The sequence below is a fragment of the Strix aluco genome, chromosome 2, assembly GCF_031877795.1.
Source record: "Strix aluco isolate bStrAlu1 chromosome 2, bStrAlu1.hap1, whole genome shotgun sequence".
NCBI lineage: Eukaryota > Metazoa > Chordata > Aves > Strigiformes > Strigidae > Strix > Strix aluco.
In genome coordinates this window covers 26914985-26940582 of record NC_133932.1, presented here as the reverse complement: position 1 = coordinate 26940582, position 25598 = coordinate 26914985, and the positions used below count along the sequence as shown (strand labels likewise).

General features: G+C 41.7%; 1 long non-coding RNA gene across 1 annotated transcript in view; it reads left to right on the top strand.

Annotated features, from left to right (window-relative positions):
- Window positions 1–3032: 3032 nt before the first annotated feature.
- LOC141920147 (uncharacterized) overlaps window positions 3033–25598 on the top strand; it is a 67551-nt gene continuing 44985 nt past the window's right edge. The window contains exon 1 of the long non-coding RNA XR_012622229.1: window positions 3033–3135. This is a non-coding gene — a long non-coding RNA (uncharacterized LOC141920147). The remainder of the gene's footprint in view (window positions 3136–25598) is intronic.

Here is a 25598-nt window from a genome sequence, read left to right as displayed (position 1 = left end):
CGGGTTCCTGAGCCTCCATCTACCAGAGTGCTTTTAGTGCCTCAGGGTTTGGTTCCAAGCCATCAGGACACCAATGACAGAGCAGATGCAGAGAGCCACGGAAAGCAGGTATCTTCAACATCTCACCTCTTGGACGTCCTTGGCACCAAGCACCAGGCTGCAGGGAGGTAGTGAATATTTTTTCTGGTGTACATTCTCCTGTTACACCTTTCCTTTAGGATTTGGTGATGATATCAGTGCCTTTTATAGAACAGGGCAGTAGTTAAGCACTTCGATGGGCTTCAGGGTCCCCCCTTCACAAGTTCAGGGGCCTTCTCAGGTTTATGGATTCACATCTGACCTTTCTTGCTTCCCAGAACAGCATCCTTTAATCACCAAGCTCTAGGCTACAGAGAACAAGTGGGTCCTCCCCACCCTTCTAGTACTGTGTGGAAGATAGGGGTTTTTTTATATGCTTCCAAAAATTGGTGAAAAAGGGAGATATGATTATACACTTTACATTAAACAGTTACTGGAGTTGACATTTGAGCGTACAACAAAAAAACAACAGATGGATATTGACAGATGGAGGAGCATGAAGAAACAATGAGACATCTTCCACCACTCTTCTCTGCTTCTGAAACATGTTATTGTTTCCCCTACCATCTCTGTTGACCCCAGCCCCATTTTCAAGTGTCACTCCATATGCTTCCTTTCTTTGCCTCCATATGTCTTAAACATGTAAAAAAAAAAAAGTAAAATAAAAATCTCACTTCTTCTGGCCCTACTCAGCCAATTTTCTCCCCCTGTAAAATCTTTCTGTTCCCTCTCGTCCATACAAATAGCTTATGGCATTACCAGCAAAGTCACCAGCGAGCTCTTCCTCTCTTCCGTTTTAGGGTGACTGCACACCCTCCCTTCCTGAAAACCACCTGTTCTCCAGCTTTCAGAAATGCCATACGCTTGTTTTCCTCCATTCCCATGCCATGACACACTTCCACATCTTCAACCACCCTTTACAAACTCAGCAATTTAACTTCTTCATTTCCACTCTGCTTTGCTAACAGCTCACCTTTACTTCGCCAGCTGAACTTCCTTAATATCCCTCTGCAGAAAGAAAACCACAGGCCAACTAACTGCGAAACTCAAGCACGTTCATTAAGTTCCTTCTGTTTCTTGATGCTTTTTAAGCTTGAAAATGTGTCCTCTATTTTTGACTTACTGTCTCTTATCCAACTTCTTCCTCTGTCACTCAGTCTTGAAATTCACACGATAGTATTTTCTCCACTATCTCCAACAAACAAATATGCCAGCACTTCTTAGTTTATGCATAAGCGATATGTTCTTTTTTGGCTCCTGATATTTTACCTAACCCCATTTCTATCTTACCTTTCACTTGGATCAAATCCCATTCTTCTACAAGTTCTTTTGCTGACCTTCCTATTAAATTTAAGTTCTTTCCCTCTTGCCTTCATGGACATGCACATCTTAGTGTCTTTCTATATCTCCTTCTAATACACTTAATCTGCAGAAACACTTCATTCGCCGCTTTCAAAGATCCCATGCTGTGTTTTCTTTCCCTGTTCTTGGAACTGATCCACTGGCCCAATCCATCTAATTTTCATTGGTTCCTCTTTGAAAAGAGCTATAAATCCTACCTTCCCTGCTCTCAATATTAGAAATTACCGATAAAGATTAATGGAGGCATTAGCGCATGCAAGCAAACCTCACTGCTTGCTTACTTTTATTTCATTGTTTATTTGAAAATTTTGTTTGCGATTATAAGCTGTGATAAGACCTTTACCTCTTCTGATGCACTTCTAAGTACCTGGCACATTTTAAGATGTGTATAAATTACACTCAAAATGTCATGAAATTGAACTAACATTTAAAGCTTTGCAAAATTCATCTTCACCAAATACTGGTGTCTGAATGCGATGCTTCATTTGGAGCCTGGCATGCAATATAATTACAGTGAAAGGTGAAATAAAGAAGAGTAGTATGAACATTTCGCATACCTGCTATTCACCATCTGTTCTTCTCTGTGACAGAACGATACAGCTTCTTTCTTTACAGAAGAGCCTTTGACTTGATGGAAAAGGGAGAATAGCATTTTTTATTATACTGCAGAAATATTTTTATTTTATTTTTAAGAACCGAACAAAACAAATAATATATCTTAGTGGGCTGTGATGATGTATTAGATGACTTCTAATTTCAGAAGCCATAAATTAGTATGCCATTACCAGGAAATCACAGTACTGCCTTACCAGGACCAAAAGGCACCAACAATAATTCCCCCCCTCACCTTTTGGAGTCTTTTTATACTTCACTTGGATTACAGGCCCTAAAAGGTGAAGCCACAAGCCCTGGAAGTTATCCTAAAAACATACTGAGGTTTTCACATAATCAAGGTCCAAATCATTAAGGAAAAAATGCCATTACAAGATTTGCAGTAATTCCACAAACATTTGCAAAACTGGAGGTAAAAGATAGCACGGGCACAGGCATCTTATTTGAGTGACACCTGGGTAGGATCACGGTGAGAAATGTGCTTTACCTTACAACGTGCATCCCACACCCCTGCTTACCTTAACACAGGAGTAGGAAAGGAGTGAATAATTGCCTGCGTGAAAATTGGCTGTGGATGTCATTTCTCCTGCTTTTTTTGAGCAAATTCTCACCTGGGGCACACACCTTTCCCTCCTACCCGTACCCACACCCCCCTTTCTGGGAAGTGAAGCTGCCTGAGCAGCAGTACATCATCTCTTGCCCGGGCGGCTGCTGCCTCCCTGCCAGCCGCCCCCCCGGGGTGCCAGCACCCCCCACCCCCCCGCAGGTCTCTCCTCTCTACCCGCCGTCCTTTAAATAAAACCCTAATAACCAGGGCATGGGAGGGGTTAACTTTTTAGACCCAGACAGTCCCCCGCTGATCCGGTAATGAGTAAGCGGTGCAGCTGAATGCCAATAGCGCGGTGTGAACTCGGGTAACCCAGCTGAGTCCTGGGCGGGGGGGTGATCAGCCTGATCCCCCCGACCTTCCCCAGCCCTCTCGGGGTCCTGCGGTCCCTAGCCTGCTTGCGTATGGCTGCTACGTGCTGCTTGCCTGGGGGCGAAAGCCTTTTCTAACAACTGGGTCTGAGTCAGCTGTTGGAGGTAACATAATATACCTTAGTCAATAGCTATATGTTGCACAATATACGATGTGGCAGTTCCTTTCTAACTTGGGGAGCCACCCAGTCTTTTTAGGATTTCCAGGAAGAGCTGTGGCATCTGACCTTCAACTGTTATTAAAAGAAATCAAAGATTGTATAACAGTCTGTCAGAGCTTTGCATTTCTTAGTGGAGTTATGTTTCATCAAATGCCTCCACATTTCTGAGCTTCACAGGTTCTTTATTCCTTTACTTGTTTATCCTCTGGTAAGCATTTATTAATAGAGAGAATTATTCCTTTACTGTACTTGTTTATCTTTCAGAGGGTTTGTTTTGTTTTTCAATTTAGAAGCAGAAGGGTCTCCCACGCATTTCATATTTCTATCTGCGGGTAAAGTCACTGCATGGCTTTGATAGCAATCTTCCAGCTGTCCATTTTCACCCTGGAATCCCTCCCTTCCACTGATTTTCTGCATTATCACCATAGTTTTTGACTAAGACTATTAATCCACCTGTCCCTCTGTGAAAGCGGCTAGATTGGCTTGTGTAAAAGGGGAGCAAGATGGTATGAACTGTAAGTCTGCTATTAATCCTGTTAATAAGGGATTAAAGTGAAGCCCTGTGAGTAGGAAAGGCTGATTTGATTGTTTGGGACTATAACGTAGCTCTCCCTTATTGAAAGCAGTGTTTGCTGTGCATCACATTTTCTGATTTGCATATTTGGTCTCTGAGGAAATCAAGGTTAAATATAGCAAGGAGATTCTGCTGGCTTAAACTGGTAGCACAACTATGCTCCCTCAGCCTAACAGTCCCTCAGATAGCAGAAGTAGGAACCCTGTCTGTTCTTGCCTGGCAGTAACTGCATCCTGCAACACAACTTACATTGTTAGCTTATGCTTTGCCTCTGACCTTTACATGCTCTTTGCTTATGTACCAGATAGGCTGCATGCCTTATTTTAGAAGGAAAGAAGCAACAGAGGAACTGGGCTAAAATAAATATCTTGCCACTGCTATTTTCAGTAAACGACTTACAAAAGCAACAGCAACAGAAAGCTGAACAGCACCATATATTCCCTGTGCGAGGTTATCATATAGAGCAACATCAATCTCATTAAAAAAAAAAAGTTGATAATGTCTCTGTGTTAGAGCTTAGCATTCTGCTACTTCCTCAGCCTTAAGAGAAGGCCTATAAATTATTAATGCTAACATCAGTGTGAGACAACAGATGGTAAAGATTACTTGGAAAAAGTCTTCACATTAACATATTACGGCCCTAGTTTCACAGCACGTTGGGACTGTTGCCTGCTGCTGCCAGCCAACCTGGCCCTAGAAGAAACCTCCCGGCAGAGGGGAATCCTTGGGCAGCAGCAGAAAGGTCCTGCCCTGGTTCAGCTGCACAGGTACAGTGACCTGGCCACCACAGCAGAGAGGGGGCATTGTGTCTCACAGCACCCCTCTGACACCACACCAGCCCCTTGAGGGTCCTGGCATCTGCTATGCCAGGGACAAGGCCAAGAAAGAATGAGCTTGGGGTTAGGAAAACCTTCAGGTAGATAGAAAATGTATTCCTTGCTGAGATGCTTCCAGGTGGGATCAGTTGCGTTGCATACTCTGAAAAATAATATATGTTTATCAGTTTTGAACTGTTCTTGAGCCAGTGGTGATATGCGATCCAAAGTATTCACTGATATATCTGTGTGTTATCCAGGAATCTTGCAAGCAATGAAATTATTTTAGTGTTCTCTAGAATGGGTTACTTCAGCTTCCTCAGGTTTACAAACGTATTAAAACTGGTATCAAGCAAGTAAATGAGAGATTTCTTTTAGGAGGGTAAGTATACTGCATTGTCTAGCCAGCTAGCGCTTGTTACAGCAGAACATGACCTTTACTCTTGTTTCGGAGTTATCGGTCTATGACCCTCCTGCCCATCACTCTGCTCACATCATTTTTGAAGATAACTCTGTGTCAGAACCTCTGACACAGAAGGAATTTATCCAGCCTTTTAGGGACTTATACAGGAGACATTTTCTCATGGCCCATTACTTCTGCAAATGCATATGCCATGTGAGTGTTTCACTGTGATTAAATCATGACTTAAAACATAATTCTCATGTTCCTACATCCTCTGGGTGTCATGGAAAATTTTCCACAAAGCCTAAATAATGAAAACGTAAGTGAGCACTACCGTTGTCAGGCTTAGAGTGGTGGGCCCAAGTATGGCTTTATAAAATGAGCAGGAACCAGCCCTTTCTTCATTTATCAGCTTGCTGGAATCTTCTGTTCTCAAGAGATGGGCAGTGGCAGCAGGTGAGGGCATGGAGTGATTTCTAGAAAATGCCTTCAACGGCGTTGTTGCCGTGCTATTTTCATGAGTACCAAAGCCTTGGCTAAGCAGCTTTTGCTTCATAACTCATTATTTTCATAAATTGGTAATATCTATTTTACTGAACAAATATGATTATCCCCTTCATGTTTTTGTCACATGAAGCAGAATCCTTCATTGCCTTGACTCTCACAAGCCTTCTTTAAGGGAAAATGTCTGTGTGCACAGCTGCCAATCCAAAATCCTCACAGTGAAACTGTTGCTTAGATCCCAGTGGCATGCTGTCACTGTATCCAGGTTTCACCTGCAGAGACTTCTGGCTTCACATTCAGCTTTACACGATGACTTGGAAAGTTAGGTGCTCTGCAGAGATTTGCTCTTGATGAGCAATTTTGCGATTTATCACAATCCTGAGATGTCACCTTGGAATCAGTCAGCCCTTGAAATTTCCTGATTTGGGAATGAGGTGCTGGAAGAGCTCTTTGAAGATGCCTGATGTCACCAAGTCATAAACCGTTGATTTCTGACTTTGATTTTTTTTTTTTAAACCATTTAACAAGAAGGTAAACAGGTTCTTAGAACAAAGACCAGGTTAATCAGGTCTGCTACTTAGTATTATTTTAGAATTAATTTTTCACCATAAAATTCCACTTACTATTATAGCACCTAATTTTGGTTTATAAAAGAATACCCCAAAGATCCAGTCTAGGGCCACTGAAGATTCAGATTAAGGTTAGCAGGGAAAGCATTCAGGAAACAGCATTAGTGGCACAGAAAAGGGTTCAGATCTTAGCATCTGATAATTCCTGACCACCTCTACCTAAAACCAGCTACACTGGCACAGATTTGCATTTGTCCGTGGACAACTAACAAGTGTTTACAGGCTCTGGATTACAATAGTGGCAATCTGTTAGGTCACAAATAATCTTGTTCCAAGTGCTGAATGTGGATAATTAGTAATCTGCTTTCTCTGAGGAAATATACCCCTAATAACCTCTTTTTGTTGGCCAATTTTATGGGCACTTGGGAGTCAAGGCCTCATTTGGCAGCTGCAGTGTGGGATGATGACACAACGCAGGGGGAGGGTGCAGAGCTGGTCCACAGGCCCCCCCCCCACTCAGTGGTCATTTGGGGTCCTGGGGGAGAGCTATCGTTAAGACTTCTAGCAGAAGATGCAGGTAGGAGGGATTTTAGGTTATTTATTTGCCTCCTGGATGAGTTTCCAGACTCCCCAACCCATCATTGGTATCAGAGGGGTGATATCATGGGGCCCTGGAGGCAGAGGTGGCAACTCTCCTCTCCTGTCAGAGCAAGTCCTGGGGAAGGTTGCTAAGGTTCCCTGAGGTCAAAGGAGAAAAGCAAGAAGACATGAGTAAAACCAAGAGTGATAAAATATGTGTAAAAGCAAGTTTACATGAAGGAGTACAGGCTGTCCTGCACTTGTTCTGCCTGCTCTCTGAGCTTCTGCTGAGCAAGCAAGCTCAAATTCAGAGCCATGGGCCATATTTAGCCCACGTACATCCATCCTCCCCCAAGTCCTATCTGGACCTTAAACAGGAAGCAGTCCCCACATCTTTAAATTATGAGATGCAGTCCTAGTGAAGTGATCTTTTTGACTGACATAAATCACTTGGGTTCAGGGAAATCAAACAACAGTGAAGAATCAGGGAAGCTTGTCTTTCCTAGCCAGTGAAGTATTAGAGATGGAAAGATGATAGGAAGATTTGGCATCATGCAAATGCATATAGAGGGATGAAAGTCATTGATAGATTTTTCTAAGTATAGAACCAACACAGTTCAAAACAGCTGGTGCCATCTCTGTCAAAAATTACAGTACAGGTATAGCTCCGCATGTTACGCTGCATAGACAATATGAATGCTCAGATTCTGATATGCACTATGTTTTGTGTGAAGGTCAGCTGGTGACTTATACAAAATAAAAATGCAATTAAAGATAACCTTGAAAGCGTTGAAACAAACCTAACTGAAGGTATTGGTATGTCTGAAGGGGTGTGGGGGGGAAACAAACACACAGAAAAAAGTTAATTAAGATTCCTGGGAAGGGAGGGAAACTGCTTGCCTCTCCGCAGAGGGACTAAATGCTGAAGGGAGGAGCAGACCTTACGAGGTAATGAGAGAGCTAAATGGCAAAGTTTGGGCTGGGAGAAAGGTAGAGCTTCAAAGGAGGAATGTGCACAACTTGGATCGTAAGCTGCCTTTACATCTGTCCTTAGCAAACTCGAAGATGAAAGGATCTGCACTCAAAGGACCTGCTTTACTGTTGCCTTTCACCTTCTGAGCTTATTTGTATCTATGCAAAGGGTATGTAAATTGCCAGGGCTCCGGTTCAGTGGCTTGTTGTCTACCTATATAGGATGAACCAGCCTATATGCTGGGCTCCAAATATGTGGGGACTCTCATACCCTGCCACCTGCTGCTGATGGTGCCCTGCACATGCTGTTCTGGTAAGGGGGGATGAATTTTCTCTAGCGCTTTGGATGATGTATCCATAATACTGCGACTACAAATGTATGTGAGACGAGATACTGGAACACCGACAAATTTTTGGTTTGGCTTGTTTGCTGCTCTGCCGAGGCCCATGGCACAGTGCCTGTGCCTCTGCCCTTTTGCCTGCCACCCTCCTCCCCCTTATGCTGCGACGGCAGGGGTGATGCCCATGGGGAGGGTAGCTCCCTACCCTGGGTGGGCAGCTGAGCAGCAGAGCTGCTGTGCATGCCGTCTCCATTGTTAGCCATAGTAGCTGCCTCCCTGCTAATGAAAGGGTCTGGGTGCTTGCAGGAGTTGGACTGGGGTGGGAGAGAGGGAGGGTGTGTTGTGGGGTTCCAGACCTGAGGGCTGGGAGGGAGAGGAAAAAGGGCTCTCTGCACCGAAGAGAGTGTCATCAATTTAGTTAATCAGGAGAGAATGGAAACTGTATAGGGAAAATGCTGAAGGATCAAGAACTGATGAAGGACTACAGCAGAATGTGTATTGCACATTTTTTGTTTCATTTAGCTCGTGGGAGTGTTAATTATGAGACTGTAGAAATGCTTGGGAATGCCTGTATTTAGATAGTGTGCTGCAGGATTCGCTGCAGTTAAGCCCCAATTACTCCAATGGTATTAAAGGGTCCTGTGTGGGTTTTGCAAAATTCATTTACATCCACTTTAAGGCCCCTTTGCACAGCCTAAGCAAATGATAGCAGAGCCTAAGTGGAAAAAAAAAAAAGGAAAGAAGGAAAGATTGATCTCAAAAAGAAATGAGCTTCACATTTGTGGTCTATTATAGCCAAAGGCACAATCACCTAATGTGACTCCTAAGGTTAGTCCTAAATATCAGTGTAGGCAAGTCCCTGGACAGTTGCCAGTGTCTCAGGGCAGATAACATCAGCACAAGTCGAGAAGAGGTCTCCAGTCTAGCCTGCGTTTTAATATACTATTAAAATAAAATGAGACAGCAATTAGTTTCTCTTCAGCTATTCCACAGCATAACTTCATCGGTCAATTAGTATGAATAAATAAATATAGGTCTTGAATTATTAAACTGCAAATAGAAGAAGCAACTGCATTTAATATTTCACTGTACCTTCTCCTTGCTCTTTTGCTTTGCTTGGAGTTTTGTCTCAGTTGGTATTATAGGAGTGTTATTGTCTATTCTTAACTCTTTCCAAACTTTTATTTCTTCCTTAGGATAATTTTCTTACTCCAGTAACACCTTTAATCTTGGCTCAAGACATAAAGGTTGGATTATCAGAGGGTATGCATTCACAGCAGCAGTCAAGCCTCTGGGAGCAACAAGGAGATCAGCGATTTAAAAAAAAAAAAAAAAATCAGGACATTTAAGTGCTTCGGTATGGGCTTACTACCTTTAGGTTCCCACTTACTAAAATCTTGTCCTTAATCTTTTTCTGCATGGGCTATAGAAGAGTAAACAATGTCTGATTATCCCACCAGTTAATCCCTTTTCTTAGTAAAAGAGGCAGAAACAGGGATTGATCAGGGTTAGGATATCTCCTGTTGGTGTCTGAAGGCCCATAGCTGCTTGGGGCGGAGAGGGCCAGTCCGATGGATATGCTTAGGAAACTGGAGTTCCCGAGGCTGTAGGAACTGCCCAGGCCCTTTGGCACCTCAGGCTCCACATGCTGTGACTTTCTGAAATTTTATATGAACATGTGATCCACAGAGATCAGTCTCTTTAACTTCTGCATGGGGAAAAAGTCAGTCCTGCAGAAAAAGAAAGCCTCATTATAATTTTAGACTTTGGTTGTTTCCAGGAGAACTCCAAGAAGGAAAACCAGAGCATTTTCTCACTTGTTTGTTCACAAATGCTAGTGTTGACCTCTTTGGTCACTGGTGTTGATTCTTAGACATGTGTCACTACAGCTCTGTACTTTACCAAAGCATATGGATGCCAGAGCATGTGTTCCCTGTGGGAAATGGCCAAAGAAAATATTAAATAATAGTAACAGATTTAATATTCTATTGATGGGAATATTGATGCATATAAAAGGAGGAAGAAGTGCAACTTTAAGTCAATAAGCTGGAGAGAGCCTGAAAGCTCTCAGGGTATTTCTCTTCCTCCTGAGATACACCTGCCTTCTGACCTCTGGTTTTGATTTTGGACCAAATTCTCATAGTAATGGCACTGTTGTATGTGAGAACAGAGTGGGTTCTCCTGTAATTGCCTCAGGGATGAAGCACAAGCAATGTCCATGACATTATTTCGCTTAAGATAGATATGCTGGGGACCCCAAACTATGGACTCAGGCAAGCAGTGCAGTGCAATAGGAGTGGATCAGTAGAAAACAAGTAGTGCCGAGGAGGCAGTGTCCCCCTGTGTGCACTGTGAGGGTTCTTACCTTGGACTAGTTCTAGCAGCCTGAACTCCTGCCAGCAGCTGGAGCATACCAGGAGAGCCTCTGGAATGCATACTCTGGTTAAACTTTGTCTAAAAGAAGCCCAGCTCTCTTATTCTGAGACTGCCCCACAGTGTGAAATAAGATGCACTAAGTGTGGGCAGATGAAAGATTTGTTAACCTGAATTAAAACACTAAAACTGATGCACCCTGCTAAAGGCAGCAGACTCTGCAGCAGCACAACCACCCCCCAAAAAGTCACCTGCTGCAGTGCTGCCTGCTTTAAAATCCAGCGCTGGCAGCCCATGGGGCAAGAGAAGCATGCTCGCTGTGGGGAGTTGGGGTGCATTTACGAGGCTTAGTAAGACACAAGAGGGAACGAGAAAGCTGACAGCCACAGCCCCAGGTCGCAAAATGGAGTAGTGACCTACACCTGCCCAGGACGGACTGACCTCTGCAGCCATCCGTCCTGTGGTTTCCTACTCTACAGTTTTCTGTGCTGATGACAAACCTTGAGCTGCTTATGTATATACTTTAAATGTATTATTTTTTCCCCTTTGAAGTTCCTTGAGGCACTCTGTGAGCTGAGTGCATTCCTCTTAGATTGGCTCACTGCAGTGTATTTTACAATGTTAATTTCAGTGAGATTTGTTTTTCTATTTTAGTTTAAATATTTTTTTGCCATTTTCTGGCCTGCTTTTATGTTCTTGTTTCCTGTTATTGCTCCTGTAAGATCTTTGAAGAGTGTAGTTTGGGTATGTTAATAAAACTTTTCGTACTGTACAGCGTTCAGGTAGAAATCATAAATGGGTCACGGCAGCAGCCAGGGGAGGATATGACATACAGTCTTGTGGTTATGTCTTACAAGCACTGCTGTCTGATCTGCTCTGGTCTGCAGCATTTTCTTCTCTCTGTTTAGCTGCCATGGTGATAGGTTACTTGGACATACCATAAATAGATAAACTAGCAGGGCTTTCACAGAGTCTGATCATGAGGACTGTCCTCTGGCCTAGAGCACTGGAGTTTATTCATATGTTTGGGAAAACTTGAGAGTCACTTGACACTGTTGCCTACAAAGCTGGTGTGGCAAGTAACATTGTGCTTGCACTCATAAGTCTACAAGAGCTTTTACCGGGAGGGCTGGGTATAAGAAACAGGATACTTAATTCTGGCCAATCTGAAGCAGAGGGGTTTACCTCCTCTGCCTGGTTCCAGGCAACCTTTTGCAAACTAGCAAGGCTCCACAAGGATTCAGCTCAGTAGGTAAATGCCAGCTTTGGTGTCTCTGTATCCCTGCAAAGCAGAGATGGTGCCCTAATGCTGTTGGTGTTTGTGGTCCCAGAGCTCAGATGCGGCATGACCACACAGGCCCCCTTTCCAAGCATGCCGCATTAACTAGTTGCTGAAATCCCCATGTATGAGATATGTGCCAGACCGTGGGAGAGACAAGTAAGTCCCTGTCCAAGGGACCAAGGAAGGATGCTCCTTGTGTCCCCGCAGGGTCATGTAATAACAGAGGGCTTGCAGTTTAAAGCTGCTGCTTAGGCCTGCACCTTTCTGTGAGACAATCCCTGAGGTGCAGAACGAGTCTGCGAAGACAAAATTAAACCAGAGCTAGGACAGGGCGAGGACTAGAAGAGTAAGTCTTGCAATTGGAGCCTGAGACTCAACTCTTGTGTCTGCAGGGCCAGGGTAGCCCACAACATCATTCCTTGCGGTGCTCCTCTGCTTGATTGGGTCAAGTAGAAGGGCTCCTTCCCTGCCCACATGCTGAAGGAAGGTGGTGTGTATGGGTGGTGCTCCTGACCCAAAAGCCAGCCTGGTGTGCTGACAGCAGCACAGCCAGGGTGCCATGCAGAGAGCACCTGCCCTGTGGTGTAACGGGGCTGGTAGAGGAGTTGGAATCCGAAAACCATCCCATGCAGTGTAGTCCCTAATCTGTGAGAGATAAGAGAAGATGGAGCCTAGGAAAATGGGCAAAAAATAGTTCAAAAGAAAGAAGAAACAAGAAGAGAAGCTTTTAAGAAGGGAAATATTTAATGTATGGAGGTATGTAGGGTAGATCAGCAAGGAGGAAAAGAAGCAGAGACAATGGGTAAAGCAAGTGGAAGAAATATGGAAGGAAGAGGAAAAACTGGGTAGGTGGAATAAAAGTATTAATAAGGATGGTTGGAATACTTAATCTATTACATGAGCTGTTAAATATAATTTTTCAATAAGGATAGCTATTTTGTTTAATGTTTTAGACGAGCTCTTAAATATAATTTATTCTGCTCTTTCACATTTGAATCTAAATTTTTAAAAGTAATTCCTAAGGGAGTCGATATGATTTTTTTTTTTTTTTTTTTGGCTGCTATTCAGTTGGATTTGACTGTTATATATCTATCAAAATATTCCAAAGTATAGCTTTTGCTGTAGTATTGACCCTTTACAGAGCATAATCCCTACAGGAAAGTGGCAGGTGTCACAGAAAGGGAGAAGAAACCATTCAGAAATTAAAGTGTTCACAAAATGAGAATTTGTAGATGATGTCTTCAAAATGGAGGTGGAAATACAGACTGTGTTTGTATATGCTTATACTTTACATACGTGTATGCATGAAGTGTATAGAAAATGGAATTAAAGATGTTTTTACTAGTGAGATGATGATATATCAAGCAAACACCTCCCTTAAAAGGAAAAAACCCAAGGTGGGGTGATGGTAAAGTCTCACCATTATTCAGATGTAACACCTTATGTTGGAGAGAAGGCACTGGGTAGAGCTCAGTGACTAATTTGCTGGCTATAAGTCCTTCATTAGTTTTGCTTCCACTTCTGTTTGATTTCTGTGCTACATAGCATGATTTTCTAAATAGTTTCTGCAAACAATTATTTGTTGTAGAAATATAATATTCAAAGCTAAAGCTACAAGTTAAATTACACTGATTAGGTACAGGCTATGTTTTTAGTCTCTGACTGGATTAATAGAAAATGAATTCTTGTTCAAGTAAACAAGTCTAGACCAAGTTTTGGTTTTAAAAACAAACAAACAAACAAAAACCCCAAACTCCAACTTCATTTCTTTTCCTGAAAGGTCCTGTTATGGTAGAAGGCCTTTCTGTGTTGATGGGGAGTGAGGACGCAAGGACAGAGCTGTCCCAGAGCAGCCGTGTATCAAAACAAAAAGTGGCTCTTTGCGGGCACCTTCTGTGCCCTGATTCAGGAAAGCACCTTCATAGACTGAAGTCCTCCTCACTTTCTGTTAACATTGGTGGGATTGAAACACTTGCAGCAGGATTGAAGAATATGCTTGCGCTGTCTGAATTGGCATCTACATGCCTACTGTTTTTGTTACTATGACTTTTTCTTTCTTTCTAAATATTGATGTCAAAATAGTAACAGGAGGCTTTGTGACTAAAGAGTTCAGGTTTTCTAGGGATCAGTTGTGCAATCTCATTGAAGTGGGATCTTTAAGTTCATGAAGTTGCCTCATGTTTCTAATTGCTGTATATACATGGCCAGGTCTTGAATTCTGTTCTCACCGTGCTAGATGAGATGGCTCTGGTAGATATAACGTCTTCAAAATATGTTTTTCACAAGCTTGTCTCTTTTCCTTGATAATAAGGGAAAAAAAACACATGTAATATTGTTGAATGATAAAATTGTCATTGCATTTTGCAGTTAAAAGTTTTCCCTTGTGTGGTAGATCTTTATTCAAAATGTGCTAAACTAAATGTAAATAGAAGTCATCTGATTCTTCTTATATCAGTTTTGTTGTAACTGGTCCCCAATAGCTACCTGCTGTTCCAAGGTTTTGGGGTTTGGTTTTTTAAATGGCCAATGCCTGACCCTAACACTTTTTTCCCCTTAAAATTCAATGAGAAATCTCCTTTAAAAGGTTGAGTAGCCAGGTCATGTTCCTGTGACCTTTGTTTCTGTTAGTGTTGAGTCAAAACACAGATCTGATGTGAAAATGAAAATAGCTTGTCAAGATTTACAACAGCATTCAAAGGCTTGGGAGTGGGTAAATGTGAGTCAGAAAGAGAGGTTCACATGAACTTAGGTGATTCTTCTTTTCCATTGTATGTGATAGAAAGGTGCTACATGAGAAGGTATTTTTGAAAGACACATAAACTCTGCACCCTCTGTCAAAGCTTCCACCAGAAGATGGGAGATAGTCTCAGCAAAGAGGAGCTAGACTTAAACAAACAATGGGTCAAATTGATAAGCTTCTTGCTTTGACTCCATGTCCAGGGAGTCATCTGGGGCACTCTTGCTAAGCTAGGAGCAAGCAGGCACTTCCAGCCGGTTTAGTTCCTCATCTGCTGTGGAGTCAGAAGGGGAGGTAATGCATGGAGATATGTCACAACACTAAAACATCATGGGCAGCTGTAAGCAGCATACTAAATCACCAAGCTGAATGGAAGAATTAGCTATTGCCCATTCTCTTGTGGACATGATAAAGTCCTTTCAAAAATCTGGCCATTTTGATGCCATCCAGATGAGTGCTGTAGCAGCACTCTGCCCAGGAGTGCACGCACATACGGGTGTGCACTTATATTAAATGGCCATTGCCACATAAACGTTTGTGGGGGTGTCATCAAAGCTGAATGTTCATTTGGTTGCTGTTTGAGAGCTGTCATGAGCTTCTCTTGGATGTGGTGGCTCTGAGATTCTCTTTTTTATTATTTTTTATATACACTTTATTTTTCCCATACTATACTGAAGCACTCATAAAGCCTCTCCAGTGCATCTGTTCTTCCTTCTGTATCTGTACCCTCATGGCCTTTGCTGTGTCTGCTACAATAGTCTTTTGGGTTTTAACATGGTTTTCCAGCACAGGTCTAGGTTATACGGTATTGCTGAAATCACCTTTCTTAACAATCCTGTGACTTCTGTCTTGTAAAACCCAGAATATATTCTCTGATGCTCCGAGTATTAAACTCTTTCAGAAAAAGCTGTCCTATATCTTCAAGAACCTATTTGACTCAGCTTATTGCTACACCCCAGACTTTTGTTTCCTATTTTAAGATTTTTTTTCCCAGCAAATGACTAAAGCCCTTATCTCCACCATTTTTTTCATCTTTTGCTTTTCACATTTGTACTGTATCTATAGAGCTACCACCATTGCCTCACTGTACAGACCTTGAAATCTGCAAGTCACAACTAATCAACATATTAAAAATTGTTTCAACTGCCCTCCAAGCTTCAGTCCAGCAAAGGACTTCCATGTGAGAATAGCTGTGAGTTCTTAAATTAAATCCCCACCGGATTTAATGGCCCAGAGTTTTTGACCATTGCAAGCAGCAGAACTGCTACTGTCCTGGAAAATACAAACCCCAGCAGAGCGGGATGCATGGTGTGCATCTGTGTGTTCTCTGCAGGGTGGTGCTCTTTCCTGTGTTGTTTGTCTAACTTCTATATGTTTAAGCACTCAAAATTCGCTTGTCGGCTTGCTCTGGGAGTAGTTTTGAGAAATGGGAAAATTCTTGTCCTAAGCAGGTTTGGTTAAGGATCTGGGTCCGTCTTCGAAATCACAACACTGCAATGTTAAGTGCATGGCAGTTGCATGTGGAATAGGCCACAAAATATAGCAACCTTTAAAGGAAGACAAGAAGATATGGGTTGAGAGTGCAAAAGGTAATAGTAGTGTACACATGATGGTGGTGAACTTAAATGATGATGCCTTACTAAATGAGGTCATCATCTAACACACCCTCCCCTCTATGCCTGGGAATGAATGTGTGGCTGAATTCTGATGAAATATTTGTCAGTCAGTGGGTGTTTCTTATGTTTACTCCTACAAGTATGGAGGCTAAATCACTTGTGTCAGGATGATATGAGTAAACTGAAGGTCACTTTCAGCATACTTTAGCATGCCTCAGAGGCACTACTGATAAGGAAAAAGACAAAAGGACACAAAACAAAATTAAGTTTTAATTTCTCGCCAAAACTATGGCTGTCAGAAACAGGGAGATGAGTGAAATCTCTTGTAACATAGAGCACAGGAGTGCATATTTAACGTATTATCTGATTCAGCCTATCACAGAGACAGAGCATGTAATTGTGTGTGTGTGTGTGTCTGTATAAGTATGAATATATGCGGATCCTAACACGTAGCTCAGAAAAATTTTAGTGACGCACTTTCATATCTAGCTTCAGTATAAAATCTTTCTGCCCTAAATTAGATGAATACATAAACAAATCAGATATATTAATTTTCTGTTGAGAATGCTTTGGTGATTGCTTACAAAGAAAAGTTATTTACATGCTGATATAAGGCATTACTTAGCATAATGAGCGGTAATTTTCTCATCCTCAAAGGTATTAGGCTCCCTTATGTGTTATACCTAACTCAGCTACATAGTTGTGCTGCTCTGTATGATCCCCAGGTGCATATTTGAAAAGCTCGGGTTTATTCTGATTGAGTTTTATGGAGCCAGCTGAGAGCCTGGCAGTCAGCATGCAGGTACCAGACCGGCAGCCCCTGCCAGCCTCCAGCACCCACCACCCCCAACGGGAGGGACTAAGCCAGCTTTGGCCCCAGAGCCCCTCCTCACTGCTGGGGGAATGTCAGATGGCAAGTGCTTTTGACTACCCACTGGGTGTTGGTAGGCAACGTACCTACTGCAACTACCCTTAATGTGATGGATATAATGATACTGGGGTTCTTTGGTTTTTGAGAAATGACTAATACACCCCCTGAGGATAACTGGTGTTTATGTTATGTGCTTGTATAGGATCGCTTCCCCCTCCTCCTCTTGAAAATACATTTGCTGTATATATGTAAGAATGAAGAGTCACAAATGGTAATAGTTGTTATTAACCACTAATGACATTGATCTGAGGCTTTAAAAAGAAGATGGTTTCTAAAGAGAGCATTCAAAGTCTGAAGTAGAAAAGATTATATTTTTCTGGCCTGAGCTGTGGAAAGCCCCTTCACTTATTCTGAGGTTTACCAAAGAACACGTTTATGTTCAGAGTCCATCTTTCTGGAAAATTAAGACTTGGGTTCATCCGGCAAATAAATAAAGTGGACAGAAAATTAATTCAAGTCTCCCTTGACACTATTTTGGTTTTGTTTCGGCCTTGATCTGGTCCTGAAACCACTTAGCCTTTTAGAGCCTCTGGCTTTTTGATTTCTAGGTTTTCTGTGGAGAACCATGGCAAGGATATGAAGTGCAGCAGGTGGTCTCCATAAGGTAGATGAGGAGTAGCATGAGACTTACTGAATTGAGACAGTCAACTTTGTTAACATTTATTTGAATTCAAACCAGTGGCAGGCTGTGAGCCCTAGAGTCACTCTCAGTTTTATGATCTTAAATTATGAGCTGTTCAAAAATACATTGTATTTTCTGCTTAAATAGTTTTATGTCTGTTTATATTTTAATTGAAACGGTATGTAGCCATCTGCAAGTACCTTTCGTATGAAGGACATTACTAAATATTGGTATTGCAAAGGTGTCTTAAAAATGCATTTTTATTGCGATACAAGGTATGTGTTTGTTGAGAATCTCTCCATTAAACAATTAAGCCTCTAAGGCTTTTGCCTGAAACAGGTATAGGTTCTGTTTTGTCAGCAACAAATGACATAGCTGCCTGTCAATAGACGAAGATCTTGCATGGAGCTACAGAGAGGTCAGCATGTATCTGATGGCAGCCTGAGCTTCCCTGTGTTCAAAATAGTACAACACAGTGTTCTGAAAGCTCCCAGTCTGCTCCCTGCACAAAGGAGCCAGGGTGCACCTGAGCCTTCGCCTTTACAAAAGCACGCATGAGCGGGAGTACTCTGAAGAAGCAAATATCACAGCTCTGATGCACCAGAGTGAAGGCAGGTGTTCATATAAACTGAACTGTTGAATTTACTCACTTCTTTTTAAAGAATCATAGAAAGATTTAAGTTGGAAGGGATGTCAAGAGGTCTCTAGTCCAATCTCCAGCTCAAAGTAGGGTCACCTGTGAGATCAGACCAGGTTGCTCAAGTCTTTGTCCAGGCAGCTCTTGAAAGTCTCTAGCAATGGAGTTTTCACAGCCTCTCTGGATGACCTTCTCCACTGCCTGCCTGCCCTCATGGCTAAAAAGTCACTCCTTATATCCAGCCTGAACCTCTCTTGTTTCAACTTTTAGCCATTGTGTCTCATCCGATGCAAGAGTGTGGCTCCATCTCCTTGACCACTGCCCTGTTAGTAGAGGCAGGTGGCCATCAGGTCCTCCTGCAGCCACCTCTTCCCCAGGCTGAGCAAGATCCAGCCCCTCAGCCTCCTCTCAGTTCCCTCAGTTACTCATCAGCTAAAAAAGACCTCTTTTGCCTTTCCTGCTTTGGTGCATGTTCACTGAGGGTGGCTCAGAGCTGAGTGACCACAATTGTTGGGAGGAGAGGAGACTGTAGTACAAAAAGGACTTCTGAAATGGGATAATACCTGTGCTAGCTGAGACAGCTTCTGCAGCTCAGTGGTGCAGAGAACCCAGTGTCCTAGCTTGGGAGCAGAAAGTGGCACGGACTGGCTCTAAAGCTTTAAGTTAGAAATCATTGTTCAAAGTAAACAAGAACTGTGTGCATGCAGCATAGGAATTCAAGTGTGGGATGTTAAGCACCCTCTGCATTGTTGTGCTCTAACAGCACAGGAAGGTGCTTTCAGCATGTATCTGATGAAAGGGCCATGGGAAAGGTAGAGTGAGTCTCACCACCACTTGTTTGTGTCTTGAACTCTACTAGACCACTCTTTAGGTAGGACAGTAATTGCACTGTACGATCACTTTAGTTCCAGTATATACACAAAACCTTTCTCAGTGAGTAATCATTGGCCGGTACAGTTAATAGAAAATGTGGAAAATCAAAAGTCCTGACTTCAGCAGAAGAGTACTTGGGTTCTGCAATAGTTGCAAATATTAGAGGTTCTCAGCACGTTTTGACTTCATTTCACTTTGATTTCTGTTGCTGTTCACCGAAGAAAAGGCTCTTCTCCCTCCCTCTCCATTCTCTCTGTATTGAGTACTGGATATGCTGTTACCTTCTCACCTAAGCTACTGTAATGTCATTAACTGCTAGCATACTGTGGAACACAAAAGAGAAAATCTTGATCTGTGATTTCCAGGGTGCTTTTTTCTTTTTTTTTTAAGTAGGGGGGCAATGAGTTCATTTTGGGGAAAAAAAAAAACTTTCTACAGAAGTTTCTTAAAAGGGTTCTGGGGAAATCTGCTCGGTATTCAGGTTCTGAAAACACTAGGAAAAAACCCACATGAAAATGAATTGAACTTTAGTCTATTCTGGCCCTAAAACATAGAGGAGTTTGTTTCAGACTTTTATCTTTCAGCCGTGGACAGATGAGACTGGACAGCCAATTAGCAATGATGCATATCTGTTGACTAGACATCATAGGACAAAGCTACTGCTAGTTTAAAATAGCATAATTCCACTGCCTGCCCTGAGTTTTCATCTGTGCTGGACAGGGATCCTGACTACTTAGTGCATACAATAGAAGTGTGGGTATAATTACACATAGGTCTCCTTTAGAAAAATAAGACAGCCACAGAAACAGAAACCTTATTGTCTGAAGGGAACAATTCTGCAAGAATTGGGAGAGTCTTTGCCAGATTTGTTATGAAATAATGTCAGGGATCATGGTATAGCCGAGTGCTGCTTCTTTCACATTGCATGTGAGGCATTCCAGCTGAGCCCTCTCTTCCTTGTATACTCTGCAAGGCAACTCTCTCAAAAGAGTAGCTTACAAATTTGGAAAGAAGGCTACTCCATGAAGTAGCCCCTACTGGATATTTCAACTGTTTTTTTAAATTTATTTCTGTTTAAACTCTCTACACACATAGATAAGGACCACAAAGCAATTTATCTGTTTTTTGCCACAATGTAGCTTCATCACAATTTCAATGAAAGGATCAGATAATTTTAGCTATAAATTTACCCTAAAATTTCTCCTGAAATCAGTATTTTCAAACAAAACTATGGAATTAGAAAAATAATACAATTGAGTAGCAGATGTTTAAAAGCTGCTGCTTTCCAGCAATCCTCTGATGATCAGTAAGTCAAAATAACAATGGGAATTACTTGAGTGGAAGACTAACTACCATCATGCATTTAATTTACATCTTAATGCATTGTTGTTGTTTTTCCTGTTCAAGTAAACTACTTCTAAGGATGCACCTGTATAATAAATTTCCATGGGAATATGCTTATGTGAATTTTTTCCTTGCTATGTTAAGCATTACAGGGTCTTCCAGGAATCAGGCTGAGATTAAAACAAATGTCTTGAACACTAGGAGTGAAGCAGAATTTTAAGCAGGAATTAGGAGTTTAGGGGTCAGACCTCTCCTTTTCTTGGTATTAAAAATACACAGAGGTTCAATGGGTTTGGTTGGGACATAAAAGCTAGTGTGTTGGCTATACAGAGACAGTTCCAGCTGGGTAGTTTATTATTAGTGTCACACAGTGATGTGTATGTGTGTGAGTGAGCAAGCGAACTGCGTACATACACCCAGCACATATCTATCACGGTCCCGCTCCCACCTGTAATGGGGGTCTGCAGCAGCATACAGACTTTCTGATAGTCTTCAGCACAGGGCTGAATATTGCCTACAGCTCTTGATCCATCAGTAAATCACCTGCCAACCATACCATACCACACCTAAAATCCCCTAACTGTCTTGTCTGTACCAAGTTTGTGAAGTCCTAGGAGAAATCAGGTGAATATATTTTAAATATGCAAGTGGTGATGACCTTTCTGACTAACACTGACTATGGGTCTGACTGACCTTGGCAGCATGAGAGGGTCATTTTTTGACATGGCTGAACTGTTCTTGAACAATTTATCCAGTGTGCTGGGTACAAACAGTCTTTTCTTCAGTATCAGGCATGCATGTCTTATCTTTCTACCTATTCTTTTTTTAAAGAATCTTAGCTATTGTGAAGCAGGCAAGGAAAAACGTGTTCTCTATTTATAGTGTTTGTTCTCCTCAGCCTCTACTATTCTACCCTGGACAATAACATTTCATGAATGCCTATTTTTACTCTTTTTTTTGCTTGGATGATTTTAAAGGAGTTTCTTTTTCTTCTGAAGCACTAGAGAACCGGGTCTCAGGGCCTGATTCTGTGATGCTGACATTGATGGGCCATTTCCATTGACTGAACTGGGTTTTAAAACAGCCAATCTTTTAAAAGAGCAGTTCTTGAAAAACAACAGGAGCAACTGAGAATGCCTAGTAAGACAACTTCCTTCTGCTCTGCCTTCCAAGGAAAATTCTACATTAATGCAGGGAAGAGAACAGAATGAAGAATCCAGTCAGCTCTGATTTCTCTTTGTGTGGGGGTCTGTAATTTCCATGCTGGGTTGTTTGGTTTGGTTTTTGTTTTCTTTTTTTTTTTTCCCCCAAAAAGAAGAGGCAAAAGATCATGTCAGGTTTTGGTTAAAGATGAAGATCAGTGTTTTCTTCTCAGTGGATTATCAATGATAGTCTCTAAAACAGATTTACCTGCCTGAATTAGTCAAATCCTAATGTAGGCAGTGACAAATGCAAGTGTGTTTACGTGCAAGGTTTTCTTTTTCTAAAGGAAATGTTGTGAAGCCACTGCACATGAAGAATATCTCTGGGGAAGAAAAACATGGTTATGAATTTTAAGGGAGAAAATCAACTCTTATCTGCTCCACGCCACTCTCCATTGCCCTGGCTATTTTGTTGCTGGGTTTGGGGCTTTGTTCCTTCCATTTTACTGTTTCACAGATGGATTGGAGTAACTTGGAGGCATATCTTTTTTATTTATTTTTTTTTTCAGCAGCCATAAAACATTACATTACAAGAGCTTTTAGATCTGTATTGCTTCCTGTTTTCATGACATTTTATTTTTTTGTCTTTGTCATTATTTTGAAGTTTTATATCTGTTCTCTGTGTTAGAGAAATAGAAGATGCAAGTGTTGTAGGCAATATTTTAACCATGTCATTTTAGGCCACGATCTCACAATGTGTAGTGCTAATTTTAATAACGATTTTTGTGGAAGACATCTAATTCTAGTGTAGAGCATGAATTGCAGAAGAAATATACCTGTACAGTCCTATTAGGATGTCCTTGTTTAAAAATCTGGAAAGTAAAGCATAATGCAAATGAAATCAGTTATGTTATGAATAATGTAGGCTACTCATTATTCTTTATAAAACAGTTGCACGTGCTTCTCAAACCTATCTAGATACATTCCTGTTATGTGACCCCCATAGCAATGAGAACCATGGGAGACCAAATGTTGTGTGGCAGAAGGAAAGACGAGAGAGGACTAGGTTTAGCTGGAGTGTTAAGCCAAAAATGCATCTAAATGACACCAATGTGCCTCCATGTCTTCACACTGATAAACTTCTTCATGAAATGTAATTCCCTCCTCTGCAGGTGGAAGGGCACAGGGCTTTTGCCTGTCTCTGCTTTGCTTCCCATGGCTGGGTGAGCTCCTGGGGGGGTGAGGGGGGGCAGTGTTTCAACTGCACATCCCCAAAAAGAAATGAACTTGTGCTTCTGAGGACAGGGTTTGGCTCACAGAGTTACCACAAGCCTATGTCTCTTTATTGTTTCTGAATAAAACAATCTCTTTGGCTGAAATCCTGCAAAGATTTATGCACATGTTTTCTGTACTCTGGGAATAATCTCACTGGTTTCAGTGGGACCACAAGCAATGTGTAAATGTAAATTATTGCAGCACTTGTTTCTGAAAATTAGTGAAAATAGAAAATAGATTTAAATGTATAGTTGGTTATGCAGCCTTCTCATTTAAGGGAGGAGGGGAGAAGAAACATTTTCTCTTGATAATATGGATCTTGAAAATCCTTTTGCAGTCAAACATTATTTCAAAACTGGTACGGGGAGCTGGTTTTAAATAAAGTTGATCATAAAGGTTTCTAGGTGTTAACTCCTCAGTGACTAGTGACAGGAACCTCAAGAAAACTACTTTGGTGAGGACAATTGACTTGCTTTCTCACTGAGCCTGGCCCAATTCTACTATTTCCCTCTGTCTTATCTTGCAGGATCAGATTTTCAGGATCTTAAGAGAAAGTAATCTTTTCAGTAATCAAGGATCCAAGAGGGTAATGTGGGATTAGAGAAAGTATGGCATGGCTAGCACTTCTTTCTGCAGTATATGCTTTCCTGCCTAGGATACTTCCTCATGATGTCTTCTGCAGCTTGGGAAGCTTTCTGAACACCTCACCCACTCACTCGGATAAATTAATATATTTTTTTTTCTTTTTTTGTCAATATTTTCATTTCTTCAATAAGTAATTTCTTCCCTCCCTTAACTAAGTTTCTGTATCCTGCAAAGAGTTAGAGGCTGGATTTTAGCAAGAGCAGACACACAAAGCTTCAGCAGATTAGCTGCCCACCTCACTGAAAGCCTCCTCAGAGAGGGAAGAGAAAGATCTTAGCAGTGGAAATGCAAACGGATCCAAGCTGCATGTGACTGGGAGGCTACACAGGGGTTTTGGAGATGTATATGTGAGTATGCTAGGGTAATGCTTCAGCGTGGGCATATATGCTGGTTTTTTCTAATTATCTGGTGAGAGGGGTCAAAGAGGGATTTTCATGGTGCAAGCAGGGCAGGTAGTAAAACTGAGATAAAGAGAACTAAAAAGCAAATGTCCCATGTTCCTTTTTGACTGCATCCCTGATCTTCTCAGCATCGCTTCACAGTTTGCCTTTAAAGCCTTCTATTCAGAGGGACCAGTAGAAGTGAAGATAGGGGAAGGGAGTTTACCAGTACAGTAAAAGAGGGTGCTAACCCCAGTCTTGTGTACCAAAAGGCTTCTGCTGTTGTGGTATAATCCTTTGCTAGAATGAGCCAAACCCTCTGTTACTTAATTGGGCAAAGCTCCCACTGAGTTGTGCTTGATTAACAACTCTGGAATCTGGCTCTGCACAGTTGTGATGAGAGATGCTTCAGCATTTCAGCTCAGCCTGCCAATGCTGATCTCCCCAGCTGCTGGTTCCCAGAATTTCCCAGCTACTGTTGTTGTATGCTATTTGGGGAGGGAAATTTCTCTTTGAGCAGCTGCAAAATGTTGTACTAGGCATACTGAAAGGCAAAGCCATAGACTGGCAAATGGGAATGAGGGTTAGGCAAATGGCAGAGCACAAGTCTCTCCTTTCCAGCCCATCTGCACTGTCATTGCCAAGAAAGTTTTGGTTTTGGCTTCTTTCTTTTTTTTTTTTTTTTTTTTTTAAATGGGATTGGGTTGCTTTTGTGTTTGCCTTTGGGGATTTCTGCAGGGCAAAGGCCATTTGGTATTATATTTGGCATTAGTTAAGACCTATGGGTCTGTCTTGATGGTACCAGGAGGTTTGGTGATTTTTGTTTGTTTTTAATGGAGCCAGCAGACCTGATTGCAAACAGGTTCTGGCATCTCAGGAAGTTAGTGTTGGAGACCACTGATGCTGCATCACAGGTTTTGTGGTAAAGTATGGTCTCTAAGTTACAGCAGGATTAGAAAAGCACTAGTCTGAGCCCTTACAGGGGCTGCCTAAAATTGTATTCTTCAGACAGACTGTGAGGTCTCACCTGATGCTCATTGTATATGACTTTCTAATTGATCCATGCAGTTTGAAAATCTGCATGTCAGACGTACAGCTATACTGTACTGTTGCTACACTGTTACCATATGCAGGAGTCACTTTATGCAGAAAATAGTCTGGTCAGTACTGTCTTTTAAAAACAAATACTCTACTGTAGTTGTCTAATGAGCCCTGGCCATGTCTTATTACATGTAAACTCAAAGAACACTTCATCCCCTCAAAAAAAAAAGTCAAACTGTATAGACTGGAAAAATTAGGTAATACACAAGGATGTTATTAAAACACCTTAGATGTCCTAGTCAGCCTTTGAATTAAAACCAACCAACCAACCAAAAGGCCTGGGGGCTGCCTGGTGCTTAACTAAAGAGGGGCAATTAATGAATGGGGTGTGAAGCTGCACTGTGATTTGTATGAAAGATTATGAAAAGGGTATTAAACTTATGGAATCCATAACTTTTGGCACAAGGTTTATTGGTTTTAATTTCACATTTTTGGTTCATTCTTGTCTCATGTACATATAATGGACAGGAGAAACTTCTTGTGTAACACTTTCTTAGTATCTTCACTTATTTTCTGTATAAATAAGAAAAGGTTAAGCAAGAAAATGTAAACATGTACACTATTTGGTTTCTATTACAGAATTAGTAATGACATGGCAGATGTAGTGTTTGCATATTATGCTTGATAGTTAAAATCTTGCTGCATATCTCCTTAATGGTAACTGCTTTTAAGTTGAGCAATAACGTGGCTTG